General features: G+C 43.2%; 1 long non-coding RNA gene across 1 annotated transcript in view; it reads left to right on the top strand.

Moving 5' to 3' along the window:
• Positions 1 to 3,240: 3,240 nt before the first annotated feature.
• LOC143509761 (uncharacterized) overlaps positions 3,241 to 22,291 on the top strand; it is a 60,524-nt gene continuing 41,473 nt past the window's right edge. Inside the window, exon 1 of the long non-coding RNA XR_013129765.1 lies at positions 3,241 to 3,630. This is a non-coding gene — a long non-coding RNA (uncharacterized LOC143509761). The remainder of the gene's footprint in view (positions 3,631 to 22,291) is intronic.

Genomic DNA, 22,291 nt, shown 5'->3' with positions numbered 1-22,291 from the left:
TAGATGAACTCTTACCTGTTTGCATCCTTTAGAGCAAACACAGAACACAAAGATTAAGAGAGCATCCAACCTAATTAGGCCCAGGAGAGCCACCAGTACATGTTCCTTTCGTGGCTTTGTTTACGTGCAGGCTGTGTTTGAATTAAGGACACCCACAACGGCTGAGGGATTTGCATGCTTCATTTGATGCCATTTTAGAACCTCTCTGTGAGCCTTGCCTTCCGATCAATGTCTAATGCAACACACTCAAACCTCAGAAAGGTCCGTATGTCCAGGGCCTGCAAATGCACCAGTGATCTACATTGATGGTGGAGAAAAAATGACACGAATAAGACATGTGAAAGGTGTTCATAAAACCTACGTTTTCCTCACCACTAATCATTAGACGGATTTACTTCACCACTCAAACCTACTTGATTACTCAATTATGCAGCTATAAAAGCAAATAATTAAAGGTACAATTGGGATATAAAACAACCAAGCATGGAAAAGCTCAATAAAAGCTGCATTATTGCAACTGACTGTAACTATTGTCTATAGCAGAGAGAACTCTTCTTTAATTTTCCAGTTTGGTTTACAGAGCAACTTTCTAAAAATAACGTTACTGTCATGAAAAGGATGTTTGCGACACACCAGACACAAGAACTGCACATTTTGTACATGATACACTTGTAAAAATCGAATATTAAGATGTACAGTAATTAATACAGAGGGCAAGTTTAAAGTAATGAACTCTTACAGAAAGGAATTGAAGTGAGATCATGTTGGTGAAAAAGCAGATTCAGCACTTCACTCCTTCAAACATATTTCCCCTGGATAAAAGAGCTTAACTGAACTGAGACCCTATCCCCAAAAGCATCATAGTACTTAAGATTGTCTTCAACGATAGAGAGAGTGTTCGGTATTATATATTGGCCACTATTTGATGATGTTTTTGTTAAGATGCTTTTGGTAAATCCAGCCCTGTGTGTTTCAGCCTTTTCAGAGCTGTGATCTCTTTGAATGCAGTTTTACCCATACAGCCCTTGGTGCCTTGGGAAGCAATTGGATTACACTTTACAACATGTATTAATTTAGATTAGGTATAAATGGGCCACAATAATGATTTGCATTATATTATCAGAGAGCACATTCTGAAGGCGAGAGAGAGGATCCCATGAATGAAGTCAATGTGTTCTTAAGGGGTTTTGTGTGGCCTTGGCTCTGTAGCAGTGCCTCTGAGACTCTGCTTATGGGCTCTTAATGATGAGGATTTAATTGTCCCTGATACACTCAACAGCCTGAAGCTTTTACCCGAGGCCTCGTGCACCCTTCTGGGGCTTGAAGAGGCGTGAAGTATCGTTCACGTTACAAGGGCTTGTAAGAGATTTTCAGTTTCATGCTAATTTGTAGGTGCTCTGTTTGTACACGCTGACTCTCTGTTGACAGTGCTGGTTTTTAATGAAGAAGAATCAAATGATTAAATGATGAAGACATGTCAACAGGAATCTCCGTATTTTCCCTCAGCATGCTCAGGACATTTGAGTTTCTGTTTGAAAATGGCAAGCTTTGGTTTTCAGAGGGGTAGCAGACTCAAAAGGGCATACACTTAGAAACCTTTCAGACTTTGTTCTATTAATGTGTTGAGAATGTTTTAAACATCACACACAATTTATGATCTGAGTCCTGGGACATAGAGCAATGTTTTGTTTTTATGTAAGATCATTGTTTGGAGAGTAATATGTTCCAGACGGTGCATGAATTAAGACCACTAGCTTTAGAATTCATTTAAATTTGGAAAGAGGATATAAGTGGAATTTAGTATTAGATATTCTCCCTGCACAGCTCAAAACATTAGCATTCATCCTTCTCATAGAATTGCATATATAAAAGTGGAATGCAAATATTGATTTCATATATCATGGAGATTTTTATAGAGATTCTTTGCCTTGGATTTTATTATATTCCTTCAAAAGCCCTTATGAGGAGGGGATGTTATTAAGTCTCTCTGGGAGCACCTTGCTGAAATAATGCAGTTCAGCTTACTGGTCCATCTTGGAGTTGGCTTTTAGATGCACATGGCCATGTCTGACCATGCTGAGACAGCCAACATAACTGCACAGCCAGCATAAATATAGTGGCAGGTTTCATATGCTGGGGTATATTGTGGTAAACACAGGACAATTCTACATTGTTACAACTTAATACTTATTAATTACTAGATAAACAAATAAGAAAACAAAATACAGCAATATAATAGTAAAGTTATGGATGCTGGATTGATATCAGTTCTTATTTCTTATGAGTTTTTTATTTTATTTTCATATTAGTCACATATAGACTTAACCTATCTCAAAATGTCCCATTCCAAATCTTATGATTTGCATTGACACTGACTGATTGATTGTCTGGCCTGTTTGGCTGAACTAATGGATGATTTTAATGGATGATTTTAATTAGATAGTGAAGGTTGTGTTATTTGTTTTTCTTCAGTAATGCCTGATGCCCATGTCGTGGTGTGGAGGAAACAGTTGCTCTGAAGACATTCCGTTTGATTTGATCTGCTTTCTTCATCTCTAACTACTTCATATTAATTACTCCTTTTATTGGTTAATTTGTTCTTTAGTTTTTGTACAGTGACCATATTTGTGCTAGTTTTTCAGAAATTCAGCTAGGTCATTCCTAGAAGTGTACATATATGCACGGTAGGGAAGGTAAACATTGATAATCATTTTATTCTTAACTTAATAGTTTGTCATTTGTTTATTAGTCTCGTACTACCGGTAATTATCATATACCATACCATTAATTACCATATATCAAGATATATGCTGCGTTTTCAGGTTAAGCCTCTGTTCATCTACATATAGGCACAAAAAGAGTAAACCTAAAGATGAGGAATTACGAGTAATTCAAATGTTGATTGACTTTTAATTCCAACAGCAAATTGGGTTACATATCAGGTACATGTCAGAGTGATTCACTTAGGGGATTTGCTTTGGCAGTTTTAATGTTTCTCTGACACGCAACGAAATGCTCAACTGTCTTCAGCGGAAGGGCTTGATGTACTTGTTATTGGTGAAGAATAAATGAGTAATGGATAGCTTCTTCTATTACAGGTTTGGCAGGCTTGTGTCTTGAAAGGTGCGAAATAACTTGGACGGCGTGACACATCCGCGAAGAATGACAGTAATTTGTACGAATGTGTGTGTGTGTGTGTTTTTTTCCGTTCTCCACAGGAGCGGCTGCAGCCCTGTTACAGCGGCAGACCTGTAGAGAGCAGCAGACCGGTGTGTTGAAGTGTGTTACACGGCCTGTACTGTACATGAGGGGAGGGAGGAGCAGTCGTAGTATTGCTCTAGATATCATGTCCCCGTCGTGGAAGCCGAAGAAGGAGACCGGAGGAGCACTTTTCGCGCACACCAAGGAAAACCAGCCCAAAGTGAATTTCTTTACAGACTCGCACAGGAGCCGCATGAAACACTCGCTCGTCGTCCTGCACAGTTATTAGCTCACACGTCCTCCCCGGTGTGCTGTGTGTTCGCAAAGGCTTCACACTTCGCACTGGATACGGGGGGCAGGCTAGATATCTTTTACTTACCTGTCTGCTCAGACTCTCGCCTTTGCTGAGAACGACCGAAGATTTAAACGGTGAGTTGACCCTGTTTCTGATAACCGTACGTGTAGGCGCGGTGCCCTCGCTGGGTTATATCGGGCGAAGCTAACTCCGCTGTGGGCTAGTGGGGCTTTGACAGATCAGCCCGCCACACTCAGGCTAACAGACCAACATATCGCTATTATAACCACTCCTGCCCGATAACATGCAAGAGGCGAGACGTTGAAGACCTCATCCCACCAAACGTGTGTTTTGGGTTATTTTTGCGTTGGACTGCGGCGGTTGTGCTGTGATGGTGTGAGGTGGTGTTTCTGTAAGATAGGCCTGACTCGTTTAAATCAACTCCACAAACATTTTCGCTTCACGTTGGCGCACACAGCAGCGCCAAGAACGGGTTACCACACGAAATAAAACTTGTTAGGGGACGCTACCTAGCTAGCTGTAGCTAAATAACTCGTAACAGAAACAGGTAAGTCAAGTAACTGAAAATAACTAAAAGCTTTATTTGTTTCCTCTTTTTACCCGGCTGTTTTACAGCTCTCGGCGCTTGGACAGGTAACCGTTTTACCTCAGCCACATTGTGTCATTGTGCAATAGTCTCACACCGCATCTAGTGTTACAGTGTGAAACAGTCTGGGCTCATCACGCCGGTGCGTATTATTGGTAACAAAAGTTTGTGTGTGCATAGACGAGGAGGTGTGTTATATATGTAACACTTGTTTATCTTTTAAGTAACGCCTTTCTCATGTAACATAAAGCACAGAATGTTCTGCTGTAACTGGAGTTCTGATTTGATCCTTCAAATATTTGGTAGTAATTTTGTCTGTGCAATAACATATGCAGCTGTAACATAAGTGCAAGTCATAGTCAGCTTGTCACTTTTTTCAAAAGTGTACTTTAATTGATTGATGCTACACACACGTGTGTGTGTGTGTGTGTGTGTGTGAGTGAGTGAGTGAGTGACTACCTTATCCATCCATATCCATCCATGTGTTTAGTTTAGTGAACACTAGAGTCCACTAGCCATGTGCGTAGGAGGCTGGGAGATGCGTTGCAGGCTCACTCTGACAGTAGCCTGGCGTGACCTGTTAGTGAGGGGAAGTGACCTCTCTTGGCCTTTCTCCTGGCAGTCTCGCTGTGGCCCATGCTGGGCTATATGGGGCAGTGGCTGCGAGCCTGCGGATATGTGGAAAAACCGTTCGCTTACATAAGCTTAGTCCTGCACGGCTGACCTCAGAGCAGTGATGTCGGAGCCCCCAAAGAGCATGATGGGTAACTTAAGTTGCTTTGTTGTTCGGTAGACTGATGTGGATGGTCTTTGGTTGCAATGTAAACATGGTTCGTTTGTGGTTTGCCTATTGAATAATGAATGTATCGCCAGATAAATGTCACTACATATTTAAATACCATGTCTTCTATACTGCTGAGTGGCCAAGATGCTGGAGAGACATGGATTCCACTCGTTCAATTGGTGTTGGTTTAATGTGTGGTGGATCTTGCCTTAATATAGTTTTCTATAATTGTCATATGCTTAGTCTTATCATTATTTACCTCAAATGAAATGAGTCCTGAACAGAGCATAATTATGTTGTGTTATGTTCTTCAGATCTAGAGCACGACGATGATGTGTGGTGTTCTTCAGATCTAGAGCACGATGATGATGTGTGGTGTTCTACAGATCTAGAGTGCGATAGAGGTCCACACCTTCACTTCCTCAGAATATCCTAGCAGAGTGTTTCATGTATTTGTTGGAAAGTGTGGCACTGTACACAAACATGACAGTGAAAAACGAGACTGGACTAAAGCTATTGTGACTACACCTTTGACCCCTCCTCCCACCACACACACACACACACACACACACACACACACACACACACACACACACACACACACACACACACACACACACACACACACACACATGCGCGTGTTTCCCCAATCCTGCCTGCTTGCCATAGACCATCAATGTTTGTTTAGTTGTTCATAGTATTACACTGTGTGACTTTATAATGGGTTATACATTTATTTTCTTTTTTAATCCAGTGGATATCAGTGAGATATAATATTATCTGCTGTAGTCAACTATGTGTATTAGTATAAATGTAAACAGTACAGTAATTCCAGATTCATCATATGATTCTCAGAGGGAAGTGACACTCATATCAGATGAAAATGCAATAATGTTGGGGTAAAGCTAGGTCGAATTCTTTCATCCCACTGCGACGATTGGCAGCATAAGGAATCCTCTGTATAAATACACACACACACACACACACACACACACACACACACACACACATATATATATATATATATATATATATATATATATATATATATATATATATATATATATGTGTGTGTGTGTGTGTGTGTGTATGTATTCATATAGTGTATTATTGTATTTATATTTTCATATTTAAAATATTTTTAAGGAAATGTACTTTTAGAAAAAACTGCATTAGCACCTTCTAGAGGTTAGTTCCCATCTCTATCAGTAAGAGTCTTCAGGCTGGTTGGATGGTCTGTGGTCTGATAATGTCAGTGGTCAAGGCCAAAGCTAAATGAGCTCATGATGTTGTATCTTGTACACAGAGGGATTTTATTTAACAGAGCCTGTTGTAACCAGATGTGATCTCCACACACAATCCAATTACACTGGCTCCTTTAACTTTGATACATATTTTAACATTCACGGCCTTCTTAGTTATCCATTTGAATGTAATTGCTGTTTGTAGTGCCAGAAGTGTTACCTTGCAGATGTGTGACCTGTTACATAATTCATGGCCACGCGGCTAGTAAGGCCTGCTAACCCTGCTCAGAGGGGGAAGGTGTAGCACCAGGCAGTGTGTCTGAACTTTGAAATGGTTGGAAACGTTTGCGCAGGCCTGATAAAGCCAGCTGCTGTCCTGTGGAACAGGGCACAATTTATCAGTGTGTGGTTTGATCTCCCACCAGCGTTAGCTGCCGCCCCTCTGGGCCTCCCAAGATAACGCCACCTCACACCACGTATGCAGACGCATTCGTGCACATATACACATACATAACGCGCACAAACGCAAAACACACACACACGTGCTTTTCTATTGCCTGGCTCCTCACACCTTGTCTCAGACAGTCTTAGAAAAGCAGTCTACCTTTTTTATTAATAGCTTAAACTGGAATTCTTTACCCCAACAGCGACATCACATGCTCTAGATCAGCGACGTTACAGTTCTTATTGTTAATAAATAGAAAATGTTGTATTTAAAAAAATTATAGATAGTTTGCGGTAATAGGTCACAAATTCCTGTCGGAGAACCGAAACACCGGTCAATCCACAGTGGTCCACGTCTCCATAGAAACTGTAGGCAGCAACGGCGTCACCTGGGTGGGAACTTTCCACATAGTAAAGTAAAATATGCACCACAAGATCCTGGTGGAGGCATGTAGTGTTGGTGATGGAGTTGGAGGTCTTGAGGTGGTGGTATGGCAAAGCTGATGGAAGTGCGTGCAGAAATAGTGACCCTTATCCACATGGACCAGCATTCTCAAACACCTCACGCACCTCTGTTCTTCTACCAGTATCCATTATTTATACAATGTTGCTGCTTACTGGAGATAGCTAGGCATATATATATATATATATATATATATATATATATATATATATATATATATATATATATATATATATATATATATATATATATATATATATATATTAGTGGTGGGACTTTAACGCGTTAATTTCGATTAATTAATTACAGGAAAATTAACGCACTAAAAAAATTAACGCATTTTAACGCATTTAACGGGCGAGACACTTTTGCACCGTGGAATGTTTCTCAGTGCACGAGTTCCAGACATACAGATTATATGGACGCACAATAAGATCATGATGGATATGACTGAAGAGGCTACGCTGGTGGATGGGAAATTTAAATATAAACTTCCAGATGGAAGTAGGCTACAAACAAAAATAGTGTTATTTACACTTTATGTAGGAAGGAGTTCGCTTATCACAGGAGCACTTCCACTCTTCGTTACCACCTCAACGCAAAACATGTTGCGGCTAAAGCTGGGCGTACACTGTGCGATATTTTAAATCGTGTACTCAGCTCCAGCTCAAACTGTACGACTAAATCGCAGGGAGAGTCGGCTCGTGGAGCTGCTTCAACAGTGCGATACTCTCACGAGGAGCGATTTGAATTTCAAACATGTTTGATATTCTTGCGACGCTGCGATTTCTGATCGGGAGTTGTGAATCGCTCCTCGTATACCTGTGTAAACTATACGATGCACGACACGCGATTGAGCCGAAACGAGTGAAAAATCGGCTGAAAATGGGCCAAAAATCGCACAGTGTCCGATTCACATCCTGTGAGGAAATGTCCTGGTTTTTAAATTACCTTCATTGGACCATTAAGACTGGATTAAACTTTCGCGAGTGGCCGTAGCGCGCGACTCCGCACGCGTTTATACATGACGCATCACATTATTTGTGTTGTCCGCTCTCAGTGGTCGAAGATAAAGACTTACAAGAAGCGCTGCACATTGCGTCAACTGATGCAAGTTACGAACTACCGTCCAGGGGTGAGTTTCCCAAAACGTTCTTAGCGCCAGGTACTTCTTAACCTCGTACGTAAGAATGAGGTAACGAAGTACTTGGCGCTAAGAACGTTTTGGGAAACTCACCCCAGAAAGACAATGTCGAAGAAAATCCAGCAGCTGTATGATGAGGAAAGAAGTAAAACAGGTTATTGTGAAGAGCGCCACAAATGTGGCTCTGACTGGGGATCACTGGACCTCTGTTAGCAACAAGAATGATCTTGGTGTGACAGCTCATATAGATGATGAATCTATAGATGATGAAGATCCAGTCATTTGCTTTGAGCATGCAGAAGACCACTTCTAGGCACTATGGAGATGCCTGTGGCAGAAGCCTGAGAAATTAAAGAAATTGCTAAAATGCTATTAAAAAACATCTTCTGATTTACTTCAATTCTTCCAATATCCTGAGCAAAACTCCCAAAATTAAACAACATTTTTGATCAGAATTTCCAATGTTCTGAACTGTTTTCTGCACACTACACATATATTGGTCTGTGTAGTAGACTGGTGGAAAAATAAACAAGATGTTGAAGTTTATGATTATGTTCATTGATTCATTCATCATTCAAACTTAAATTAATATTTCTCATGTTAAATACTGAAATGCGATTAAAATGCGATTAATTTCGATTAATTAATTACAAAGCTTCCGATTAATTCGATTAATTTTTTTAATCGCGTCCCACCCCTAATATATATATATATATATATATATAATTACATTTTGTGTGGCAAACATTTTATGCCTTATTGATTATTCATTTTTGCTTTGGAGTATGTTTCTGTAGATTGTGTTCAGAGAGTGTTTGGAAACCCGAGTGAGGATCTGAGAAACGCTGTCTGGCACTTTAGGTTTCCTTCCCTCGGGCTGCAGTCACGCAGTTGTTCTTGTGTGGCCATGATGTCCATGTTAATATCTTGGTCTGGTCTGGCCTGAAGGTACACCTGCCAAACCCTCTGTGAACTGATGCATACACATGCATGCACACAAGGTGTGGGCTGATACACAATGATACTGAGCACTGTGAGAACTTTAATTAATGATAACATTAAGCTAATGGAGCACATTGTTCCGGCACATACTATGGTCACATGACTGTTTGGAGATGACCTCCCCTCTGCTAAACCAGACCCTCTGTACGACCTCTCTGATCCACTGTTAGTTCAAAACTCATCCAATGCAACATTTAATCTTTTTTGCTTCACAAACCAAAAAGGTCTTAGAGCTTTAAAAAAATATAAATTGTATCATGTATGATAAATAGGGCTGGTAATAAAATGTGTTTAAAATATGTACATCTAACGTGCAGTGATCTGTCTCACAGGGGGATCTTCAGTGTCCAGCAGTAGTCTGTCTCACAGGGGGGATCTTCAGTGTCCAGCAGTAGTCTGTCTCACAGGGGGGATCTTCAGTGTCCAGCAGTAGTCTGTCTCACAGGGGGGATCTTCAGTGTCCAGCAGTAGTCTGTCTCACAGGGGGGATCTTCAGTGTCCAGCAGTAGTCTGTCTCACAGGGGGGATCTTCAGTGTCCAGCAGTAGTCTGTCACACAGGGGGGATCTTCAGTGTCCAGCAGTAGTCTGTCTCACAGGGGGGATCTTCAGTGTCCAGCAGTAGTCTGTCTCACAGGGGGGATCTTCAGTGTCCAGCAGTAGTCTGTCTCACAGGGGGGATCTTCAGTGTCCAGCAGTAGTCTGTCTCACAGGGGGGATCTTCAGTGTCCAGCAGTAGTCTGCCTCACAGGGGGTATCTTCAGTGTCCAGCAGTAGTCTGTCTCACAGGGGGGATCTTCAGTGTCCAGCAGTAGTCTGTCTCACAGGGGGGATCTTCAGTGTCCAGCAGTAGTCTGTCTCACAGGGGGGATCTTCAGTGTCCAGCAGTAGTCTGTCTCACAGGGGGGATCTTCAGTGTCCAGCAGTAGTCTGTCTCACAGGGGGGATCTTCAGTGTCCAGCAGTAGTCTGTCTCACAGGGGGGATCTTCAGTGTCCAGCAGTAGTCTGTCTCACAGGGGGGATCTTCAGTGTCCAGCAGTAGTCTGTCTCACAGGGGGGGATCTTCAGTGTCCAGCAGTAGTCTGTCTCACAGGGGGGATCTTCAGTGTCCAGCAGTAGTCTGTCTCACAGGGGGGATCTTCAGTGTCCAGCAGTAGTCTGTCTCACAGGGGGGATCTTCAGTGTCCAGCAGTAGTCTGTCTCACAGGGGGGATCTTCAGTGTCCAGCAGTAGTCTGTCTCACAGGGGGGATCTTCAGTGTCCAGCAGTAGTCTGTCTCACAGGGGGGATCTTCAGTGTCCAGCAGTAGTCTGTCTCACAGGGGGGGATCTTCAGTGTCCAGCAGTAGTCTGTCTCACAGGGGGGATCTTCAGTGTCCAGCAGTAGTCTGTCTCACAGGGGGGATCTTCAGTGTCCAGCAGTAGTCTGTCTCACAGGGGGATCTTCAGTGTCCAGCAGTAGTCTGTCTCACAGGGGGGATCTTCAGTGTCCAGCAGTAGTCTGTCTCACAGGGGGGATCTTCAGTGTCCAGCAGTAGTCTGTCTCACAGGGGGGATCTTCAGTGTCCAGCAGTAGTCTGTCTCACAGGGGGGATCTTCAGTGTCCAGCAGTAGTCTGTCTCACAGGGGGGATCTTCAGTGTCCAGCAGTAGTCTGTCTCACAGGGGGGATCTTCAGTGTCCAGCAGTAGTCTGTCTCACAGGGGGGATCTTCAGTGTCCAGCAGTAGTCTGTCTCACAGGGGGGATCTTCAGTGTCCAGCAGTAGTCTGTCTCACAGGGGGATCTTCAGTGTCCAGCAGTAGTCTGTCTCACAGGGGGGATCCTCTTTCCTTCCTGTCCTACTGCTTTTCCATATTTTACATAATGACCTGGAAGAATGAAACACCAAAATGTGATGGAGTAATTAAAAATATATATTTGTATTCAGTTTACATAAATACATAATAAACAGGTATTTTCTTTCTAGGAAGCAAATCATCTTTGCCCAGTGTTATATATAATATTAGTCCATCATCAAATAATTAACTACAAATCTACTAATATATTGTTTTAAACATTGACAAAACTTGACAAAAAACTGTAGACGTTCAGTCTGGTGAAAGATATAGATGACCGTGCAAATGAAACGCAGAGGGCCCAGAACATATGACCTCCCTGTCTGTAGAGAGGACGAGACAGACGAGCATGTCCAGATGAAGGTGTCTGTAGTTTGGTAGTGTTTTAGCGTAGTCCCAAACAAACATGGAGAACCATTACGTCTTACTTAAAATAGAAATAAAATCTCAACCCAGCTCCCTCCAGTGTCCCGAGTTTAACTCACTGTAGTGTGGAAACCTCCTGCTGGCATGAATGGAGGATCATTACAGAAGTATGTTCCTGTCTCAACCTGTTTGTGGTGGTAAAAATACGTTACTGCTGGGAAACGACACGTTAATCAACACGTTATCTATTTTTTTCCTCTAACAGCGATTGTTTTTCTGAATAAAAATGTTTCTATTGTATTTATATATTATTGAGTTGTCCACTACTATGTGGTGGTGTAGTGGTTCTCTGGTGAAGCGGCCACAGGAGAAGGGCTGAAGGCCTCGTGAAGTAAACCGGCCCTGTGCCTCTCACGTGGGCTGCTGGATACCTGCATATGCTTCATGATAATATTGTTTATTGCTGTCATTCGGAAGAGGATTATGTTTGTCTAAATTTACACCACCATACAGGCCACACACAGACCCCCTCCTCACAAACCAGAAATCAGGAATGTAATATAAACCCTCCCTTCATTAAAAGAGAGAACTGAGAGGCTGTCATATGTAGGCCCACTTCTTTAAAGTGGGGCTCCTCCACGCCCGGGTTTGATGCCTTGCAGTTCTGTGTTTTGGCCGCTGTGAGGCGGAGTCTGAGCCGCTGTGAGGCGGAGTCTGGGCCGCTGTGAGGCGGAGTCTGGGCCGCTGTGAGGCGGAGCGGCTAACCAGTGGGATGCCAGGCTCGTGCTCACTGGAGTCTGCTCCTTGTTTAGAGAAATGAAAGCACAAACAGAGATGGTGTTTGGTCTGAGATGTGCATCATGCCATGACTTAAGCTGCAATAAGCAATTCAATTTTGACTAAACTGGCTTTGCATCATTAAAACTAATCATTGAAATAGCTCCTCTAAGGGAAAAAGGAGAGAAAAAGGTTTCATTAACTGTCCTGGACTCAGATGTCTGGGTGCAGTGCGGATGCTTTAACCAGGTAGGAAAGGTGTTTTGAAGAAAGATGTGGACGGGAGGGTGAGATTGAAGGTAAGACTAACTCTTACAGTGGCTACATCTCGGGCCATTTAACAGGAGCTCCAAGATGGATTATAGCTCCTTTAAGTGAGGAGGTGCTGCTGTTGCCTTCCTGTATGAGCTGTGTGTTGGTGAATATCCAATGAAGGGAGTGGTACTGTGACATGTAACACGTGACTGAGAGCAGTCTCAGCAGGATGAAGCTTCAGGGTTTCAAAGTAAGGCACCACATCATCTTGCCTTTGTATTGTCCTTTCATATGTGGGTGGTCAAGGTCCCTACTGCTCGATAGTCTGTGTGCTGTTCATTTTTTTTCCAGTAAAGAAAATTACTGGAATATTTCACAAATGTTTTCATGAGTCACCAGAAAAGAAGTATCTCAAAGGCATGAGTATTATCATTTCTACATGTATTTTTGCCTGTCTAAGACAGACTATGCCCACTGCGTCAGTTAGAGATAAGGCAGATTCATAAAGTAGACTGATTAATTGATTTATTGCACTCTAAACCTTAGTTTGCCATATGGTCTATTGCATACATACAGTGTGGAATATTATCTTTCGTAATAACTTTTGTAGATAATGTGTACAGAAACTGAGAGAGCTTGAGAAAAATCAAAAGCCTTTGTGGTAATGGAGCCATCATTCCTCCCAGTGAAGATAAAAATATGGAAATATGATGGGAAAGTGCACTGGGTAAGCTAATGTTTGATTTGTGTGGAAACAGCCACCAAGGGTTAAGTCTCACTCACTCACTCTCTCTCTCTGTCTGTCCCTCTCTCTCTGTCTGTCTCTCTACCTCTCTGTCTTCTTTGCATTTAACTGTTTCTGTCAACAAACCCCTTCTCTAGTCTCATAGTTGAAGCTACATATTTTTTTCTATATTTAGGGATATTATGCATGTTTTTGAGTTGTGCTCCTCTGAGTTGATGATCTTGGCATGACCTCGTTTGAAATCTCCGGGTCATTGAAGGCACCCTCAATCAACTCTGTACAAAATGGGTCACTTGGGTAAAGCCGTGATCATTTTAACAAGCCTTTTTTGTGTGAACCTTCATGCACCAAAGATTCCAATGAAACCCCTTCCAGGAGTTCCTTGTCACCGCTGAACTGGGTTTCTCCATCACCGCTGAACTGGGTTTCTCCATCACCGCTGAACTGGGTTTCTCCATCACCGTCTATGTACACCTTAAGTACTTCAGTCACTAAGAAGCCAAACGGCCAGTTGTTATTCTCTTAAATACAGACCTGTTCACACTGTTGCTGTGGCTGACTCATAAATAGTGCTGTGTTGTTTTTTTCGCTTACTTTCGTCTGAGTTGGAAATTGCAATCCCTTTTGTGAGCATGTGGAGTGGGGGTATGTTTAATGGGACAGCACAATGTGAGGATTAAGAACCCAGCCCTGAAGTTTCTGGTCCCAACCGGTGTTTGGTCTCCATTAAAAGTTGTGCCATATTGATTTACAGCGTCACTCTTTGGATTTTGGCCACATTTCTGGCCCCTGTGCTGACTGTAAAGTCTTCTTGGATCCTGCATGGCAAATGAATGAGTTTTTGAGCATACTTTACATACTTTACATACTTAAATGTGCCACTGTGATCAATTGCTCTGCACAGGTCAAAGGGTACATCTTTGAATGGAGGAACAAACTGTTTCCATAGTTACTTACTCACATTCAACATTCAACACTCACAGTCATTGATTGCAAGCAGGCTGCCAAGAAACCATTGTGATCATCACCATCTTATGGCCCTTTAACAGGGAAAGATCGGAACAAACGGATCGAGCCAAAAGTAGAACGGGACAGAAAGATGCTGTGACACGTGCTCCGTTTGGACTGAGCTGGGAAACCGCAGTGCCGCCCCCGCCCCGCCAAACCCAGTGTACGTTTCTCCGGCAAATCCTAGAGCCGGTGCCAAAGTTGTCAGCAGCTGTTGAAATGAATCACACATACGGGGCAGTGGCGACTGGCGGACGCACCCCTGCAGGGGAGGTTGGTGCGAGCCGACGTGAGGCAGGGGGTCGAGCGCGTGGGTCACGTCTGGTAGCGAAGGCTGCGTGAGATCACGGCCTTGTGATGACTGCACACACGGTTGTGCGGAGAGAGGCCCGCTTGGAGGAAGAGGGAGGTACCCCAGTCCCCCCAGCTCCACCCAACCCCCACCTCAGCACCAACTCACCAGCAGTTTTGGTTCTGTTGAAGTTAGATTGCTGTCTCGCTGCTGGTCGTGTTTGGTCGTGAGAAGTGAAAAGTCACTTATCATAATCCACTGTGGTGTTTTGCATGTGTTGATGTAAGAGAAGATAATAAGGCCTGAAAGGGGAACAGTTGCATTGCAATATTGTAGTTGTTTTTAAATATTGCGGTATTAAAACAGAAACCAAAACACAAAAGACTAACCAGTAGCTAGTTTAGCGAAGGAGTGGTTGCATGTAGATAGGGCAATAACAACAGTTTATATAATGTGACTAGCATGTTAATATGCGCCAGTCAGACCTTGATGTGGTTAAAGATTGGCCTACCTTATTTTGAAAATGATTTATGTTTGTTGGATCATGTGAATGTTGTGATTCATCACAACAACTACAGAGTACTCCTTGGGAATGTCTGAGATCAGAACGAACAAACACACACACACACACACACACACACACACACACACACACACACACACACACACACACACAAGTGATTTATTAGAGCTCTCCTTTGCATATTGCAAACTGCTAAGGCTTTGAAGAATTATTAACGAACAACATATTGTGCAGGCCTAGCGATGAAAGTGTATTTAGCAAAGTAATAGATGTACACACTGATCTGAGCTGCTTCCTCTTTGTCCTTGTCCAGTACTCTCAAACAGGACGTTTGATTCGGGCCATATGGAAGGTCTTTGCAGCACTGAACATTAAAACTGCACATCTCGCCTGACTAGAGGATGATCAACACAGTGACTGTAGAACATTCAGCCCAAAGCACCATTCACAGCTCTAATATGTATTCATGGTGTGTGCGTTGTGAAGAGGCAGCCTGTAGTTTTCCGATGCATTGGCTTTGTGCATACATGATGAGGCTGCAAATGAGTCCTTGCCTTCATGTCTACAGGCAGTCTTCACTAAGACCTGTGAGCCTTTCAACCCTAGCTCCTAATGCCTTATTACAAAGTAAAAATTTCTAGGCTGAAACTGTGCAAGAGCTAATTACGTGCCTGTAATTGTTGTCGTGTGTGGATCAGGTGACGCGGAAGCTTCTTAATCACATTTTTCATGGGCTGTTATTGGTAAAGCTGAGGAATGTTTCATCATGGCTTGTTCAGTTAATGTTGTGATGGCACGTGATGCCAGACCTACTCTCTGCTCCAGCCTGTAACACAGCTGCCGGGTCCTGAGCTACTAGTTCTCGAGGAACTCTGGCAATAGCTGAACATGCCTTGTGCTACACATCAGATCAAAGAGATGCAAATGACAGGCTGGCAAGTTGTGGGTTGTTTTAAAGCTTTAGAAAGAATGTGGCAGTTCTATTGCCAGTGTACACCACTTAAGACACGCCACAGAGAAGGCTTAGATGGTAATAGGTTATTATTTGTTTAATAACTCATCCAATGTTTTCATAAGCGTAATGCTTTCAGCTCTGGATTATTCTGTAGTACCCATGGTAAGATTTGAAGGATTTAATTGTGTGATTCATAGCAAGGTGTGTGAGTGTGTGTGTGTGTGTGTGTGTGTGCGTGTGTGTGCGTGTGCGTGTGTGTGCGTGTGCGTGTGTGTTAGGGTTGGGCTGATGGACAAAGCCATGCCAGTTGCAGACAGACATCATAATTTTGAGTTGATATTGCTATGACAAAACAAAACACTCTCTGTTTATCCCATCCCATCGTGCAAGATTTTGCATTAAAAATTATATATATATATATATATATATATATATATATATATATATATATATATATATATAATGTATATGTATCTCATATGGTGTGTGATATATAAAAATAGAGTTTCTTTAGAGGACTTCATTCATGCAGTTGTTACTGCTGCTGTGGTGCTTTGCTATTTTGATTTGTAGGATGTGGATGAACAGTGTATTTCACAGTGTATCTCCAGTACTGGGGGGTTGTGGGTGCAGTTTTAGAGAGCTCCACTTTCTAGATAGCCTAGTGAAATCTGACCCAGCACTGCCTGGAGAGGCAGCCTTAGCACACGGCTCTATGAAGAGTGAACTGATACATCCATTAGGAGGCGGGTAGAGACACACACACACACACACACACACACACACACACACCTGCAAGATGGCAGTAGGACTGCCACTTACTCTGTGGGAGGCCCTTTGGGCCATATTGGATTCGGCTATAGACACACTACTGTCAGCATACTTGTTGGTTGATATTGACGAGAGGAGCAGCTTGGCTTTATTATGTGTTGGGTGGATCCATGCAAGCTATGATCCAAGTGATGTATGCTAAAGACATATAAATATTTCCATGCCCTGTGGGTGGCATTAAAGGTCACGATCAAACCAAGGGTGCTGCTGCTCTAACATGTAAGATCTTATATAGCCAAACTTTTGCACTTTTACTTTGGAACTTTTTTTTTTTTTTTAACAATGGGTGCGTGCGCACGCAAAGAGCATTTTTTTAAATGATGACCACATTTTAAATGGTGCAGCCAATCATTCTGCTTCACGAGTTGTCACATCTCTGTGTTTGTTTAGTTTTGGTAAACGCTGTAAGCCGAGACGATAACTCCACATCTGTCTTCTATCGGCGGGATCCTAAAAAGCAGGACGCGGGATCCTTTTGGTCTGCATGAAATTGGCAGCGTTGAGGAAGCCGGGTCCCGTCCACATGTGTCCCGCTCCACAGCTCCCCTTGTGCAGGGTCCCGTCATCCCGCCGTAGCTCCTGAAAGCAAAGCAATGACTAGATGGATACTGGGAGTAAACACCTTTACGAGCCACATATACCCATTCCAGCATGACCTGCCATTCCCTAACTTTCCTTTCATTGCTTACGTTGAACAAGACTCGAGTGCTTTTAAAATTCTCTAGAGTCAGATAAATGTTGGGGGCACCCAGCCCCACTAACACAAAGGAGCCAGGAATCGTCTTTTCTCACTTCAGCCGGTCGAGTGGGTGCTGGAGGGGGCTGTAGGTCGTGCATTCCTCTGTCTGTGAGTGATGTCTCAGTGGTGTCCAGCGCCCCCACCTCCCCGAGTCCGCCGAAGAGCCCAGACAGGAGGTCTGTTTGACTTGGCGGGCAGGAGGAGCGGGCGGGCCTCATTTTGGATTTTACCTCAAGAGATCAATCTTAACCCTGGCCAAGTTTGTCTGCAAGTGCCTCTGCTATAGCTTGGGTTCCTACAGAGATTTAATAATGTTAGGAGTGAAGCCTGTTTAGGGCAAAGGCGTCTTAAGGGAATTTCTTTTGTTTCAAGGCATTTCAAGCAAACAGTAAGAAGTGGAACAGAACTCCAATAAAAACAAAAGTTTAAGTCAGGATTGGTGCTGTAATGATATTGTTTGGTAACCTACATTTTACTTTTGACAAACAGCATTCCTGCGCTGCGCTGGGCTGAGGACTGTACTGGTAAACAAGGAACGTCCGTCTCCCTGAGGGGAATGTTTGGTACTCCATATGTGCTGTCTCAACTGTCATATTCTTCCGGTGTTACCTATTCAAATCTGCTTGTAAGGTAACAGAGGCTAATGGTAGACCTCCTATACAATTCCACAAACTGGGCTTATCTGTAACAGCAAACAGTGTGAAATTATTAGAGGACCATCTGTAGCAGGTGTGTGTGTGTGTGTGTGTGTGTGTGTGTGTGTGTGTGTGTGTGTGTGTGTGTGTGTGTGTGTGTGTGTGTGTGTGTGTGTGTGTGTGTGTGTGTGTGTGTGTGTGTGTGTGTGTGTGTGTGTGTGTGTGTGTGTGTTTGCATGATGAAGCTGTATGCATCCGATCTATGGTTCCCAGGGAGAGGGAGAGGTTTTCTGAGTAGGGCCATGTGTGAGTGAACCTGGGGGTGGGGGGTTGTTGACTGGGCCTGAGGCTCCACTACCCTGTAATGCAAACATCCACTTCACATTCAAGGTATATGACACTTTTATTATCTGTTGTAGAATTCAACACGCACCAATTTAGATTGAGAAAGGATTGCTTTTGAACTGTTCAGAATGTGTAGGATTGCTTTGATCTGGATTAGGCTATATATATATATATATATATATATATATATATATATATATATATATATATATATATATATATATGTCCCTCAGAGCAGTTAACAGAACCTCCTCCGCATGTCCTCCGTGTCCTCTCGGGCCGCGGAATCCTAGTAACCTGGACCTGAATCCACACCTTCCCCCTCTCACCCCTCGTCTTTCTTGCTGTTAGAAGGTGTCAGTACGTGGTGAAGATTTTCTGTCTGCTCTTGAACCAAATTTCGGTTGAACCCTTTGGCGACAGTAGTTCCACGTTTGGGACGCGATGTGGGCTCTTCAGGCTCAGACATGCATGTCTCTGTGATGATCCACATATTCATCAACCTTGAAGAACCACCAGTGATGGGTTTGATCACTCGTGGAGTTATTTCGGTGCTTAAAGTCTTTCAGCGCCTGTTGAACTGGAGGCGGTAACTGGCCTGGCGACTAAGAATGAGGTTGCTAGGGAACTTTAATTGAGCTCTTAGTTGCCATTCTTGTTTGATTTACTTCAAGTTCTTTTAAGTGGGAGAAACGGCAAAGCTGCACTGCATGTGTAATGGTTATCAAGACCTTATTAAACAGCACGGGGCTTGAGTGATGAAGCACTTTTGCAATTGATGGTTCAAAACGATGAATTGCAGCTCAGTAGTAGGGGAGAGTGCGGCTCTTTATTCCTTGATTTTTCTGGTTAGAATAAATGTTTTTGGCACACTGTATAATCAATGTATTGTGTGCACCTGCGTTTAATATTATATACATTGTTCAAGGCATCAAAAGAGCCAAATTCTAATTCATATGGTATGGACGTTGGACAGACCCCAGGCTGTTGGTGCCAGACACCCACAGACTAAAGAATTAGCCACTTTTTACTTTTCAATGAAAACATCACTGCAGCACCTCCAGGATAAAGAAAAAAAGTGTAGATTAGTTTCCAACCGTGGTGTCCTGTATCGAGGTGGGAGCAACCAGCATCCATTAAAGTGCCCCACATAGTTTAGCGTGATCCGTGGTCCTCCCTTCTCGGCTGACAGTAACTGAGATCGTCCCTTCACATTGCTACATACAGCAGGTAACTAAGAACCAAGTGCCAAGATGTATTCTGTCCTCACCCAGGCTTTTCAAGGCAGCTAACGTTACCAACTTGGCTTTCACTCTGCTGTGTTTTTGGCTGCTGGATACCAGTCAGACGTTCTCTTTTAACTTCACGTTTCAAGCAACAGGTCTATGGGATTGTGTGGTGTCCATTTAATTCATTGCGAGTGCACTGACCCCTTCGCATGGTACCTGGGCCCAGAGATCTACTGTAACACTTGATATTCAGTGACAAGATCGAAATGTGAAAGTTCACAAGATATCGTTTCGCAGCTTGGCTTCGAGTTTGGTTTCGCACTGCATCATACAAGTGGTCCACGTGAGTGCGGGGTGCCTCTCGTCAACGCTGATGCCGTTCGTCTCCCGGTTACCGTCTCCATCCATCGCCGCGGGTGACCTTTTCCGCTCCACCAGCTCCGCCTGAAAAGGACATCAGACTTCCGCCAAATCGGCAAGTCTGAATGTCGTCGGTAATCTTTCCTAATTAAATCTGGCCAAATATATGAAATGCCTTCACTGATGTATTCCCCCCCCCCCCCCCCCCCCCCTGCTTCTCGTCTGAGCCAATCACATGCTGCTGTTCGTAGTACCATTGCAGTCGGTCCTCTGTTCTGGTCCTCTGATCAGAAGGTAAACTGCAGCTCCAGAATCAGCTACACTGCTGCAGTGCTTTGATTTCAGGAGTTTATAGCAGACAATCATGAAATGGATCAAGAGGACCATGCAGTGCTTCTGTAAACTGCTGGACTGCAGCAATCAATCAAGAAATTGGACGTCACTGACCATTTCATGTGTTTGATGACACTTGCCCACCAATTAATTACATGTCCAACAAATAATTCCTGTTTAACTTGATTTATAAGTGATTATATTTTTTTAAATATAATCAATCTTAGGTCAGTATTGGCATTAATAATGGCAGATGTAGGTATGGAGATATTGATCAGGCCCATCTGCACCAGCCTCTCACATTAATGCGTTATGCAAAACGTCTTCATGTTACAGGATGGAATTTGAATGTGACTATAAGGGGGGGAACCCAAACGCTCAGGGTCACGTCAATGTAGACACTGTGTGTTCCTGCACATTCACCAACGTGTGCAGAAACCCTCAGAATGCTGTAGCTATCTGTCTGGCCTTGGTGTTCAGGTCACTGACCTCCCGGATCTATAGGATTATGTCAATAAGCTTTTTAGAGGGAGTCTGGTGGCATGGAGCCTGTGGTGGGTGAACTTTGACCTAATGGCTCCTCCCCCGCCCGTGTCAGTCAGCAGGTCGTGAACTCTATTCAACTTCGCTGTCTCTTTCCTGTCACTAGCGTGATAGGAAGCTGACCTCATAGAGTTCCTCTGATTAGTCTGTACGGTTTCATCATGTATGAATCAAATGTAATTTTTTTATTCCTTTTGCAGAAGTTAAAATGTATCTTGGTCAAGAATTCCAAATTACTGTCCATGTAGTTTCTGTATAAAAAGATATGTATTAAAAAATCTAGATAAAAAATTCTGGACAAGGCTGTAATAGAACTCACTTTAGGGGGGGAAAAAATCAAGATTTTTTTTCTTTACATCACGAATTGTGCTTGTTGTCATGGCAGCATGTAACCTAGGTTTCCTTGCATTCTGTCATATCCTTCACATTGGGAAGGCGATGAAACTCCCCTCCCCCCTTCGCAGAATCGGAAGTAAAGACACAGATCAAAATGATTTAAAGCTCTGTGCTATTGCAGTTAAGGACTGTGTCTCTGAGCACAGTACAGTAAGTGAAGACTGTAATTTATTGTGCAGTAAGTTGATAACGTGTAGTGGGAGCCTTGCAGTGCCTGTGTGCACCATATCATAGGTCTGCGTGGTTTTTCTCACAGATCACATGATTATTGCATAGAGCTGTGTGCTGACTTAAACCTTTTCTTGTGGAAATTACATTCACTGGTTCATTCTAGTTTTATTGTTCCAGTTTTACTGTGGTATGTTACCTTTTGTATCTTTATACTTTGTATTGTGCATGTTACAGAATATATATATGTCTCAGGATGGTGTTTGTGTGCGTGCGTCTGTGTGTATGTGTGTGTGTGTGTGAGAGAGAGAGAGCGAGAGAGACAAATTATAAAAAATATGATCTACTATGATTATTATAATCATCATTATTTCTGTATGCCACACCTAATGAATATTTTGACACCATTCAGGAACTCATGTCTGTCATTCCGACACTTTCTTAAACAGTCACACTGCAGGTTGGACTGATGCCACAGTAGGTGAAGAGTTCTTTTTTTTCCCAAATATAGTTTGGCACCTTGTCAGGTTTTGCCCAGACCCAGAATCCAGCGGTGTGCCAACAGATGGAACCCCCCCTGCGGCTGTTCACCAAGCTGCTGGTGCTGGGGTGGGTGGGGGGGTGGGTGGGGGGGGTGAGGGGGCTGAACACGGCCCCAGCAGCAGTCTGGAGCGGAGGACTTCAGCACACAGCCACGTGGGCTGGTGTTGGGAGAAGAGAAAAACATAAAAAAAACAACACAAACAAACTAAGATCGTTTCCGTTTCGCACTG

This window comes from Brachyhypopomus gauderio, chromosome 3 (assembly GCF_052324685.1).
Source record: "Brachyhypopomus gauderio isolate BG-103 chromosome 3, BGAUD_0.2, whole genome shotgun sequence".
NCBI classification, from domain to species: domain Eukaryota; kingdom Metazoa; phylum Chordata; class Actinopteri; order Gymnotiformes; family Hypopomidae; genus Brachyhypopomus; species Brachyhypopomus gauderio.
This window is presented reverse-complemented; position numbering and strand designations above follow the sequence as displayed.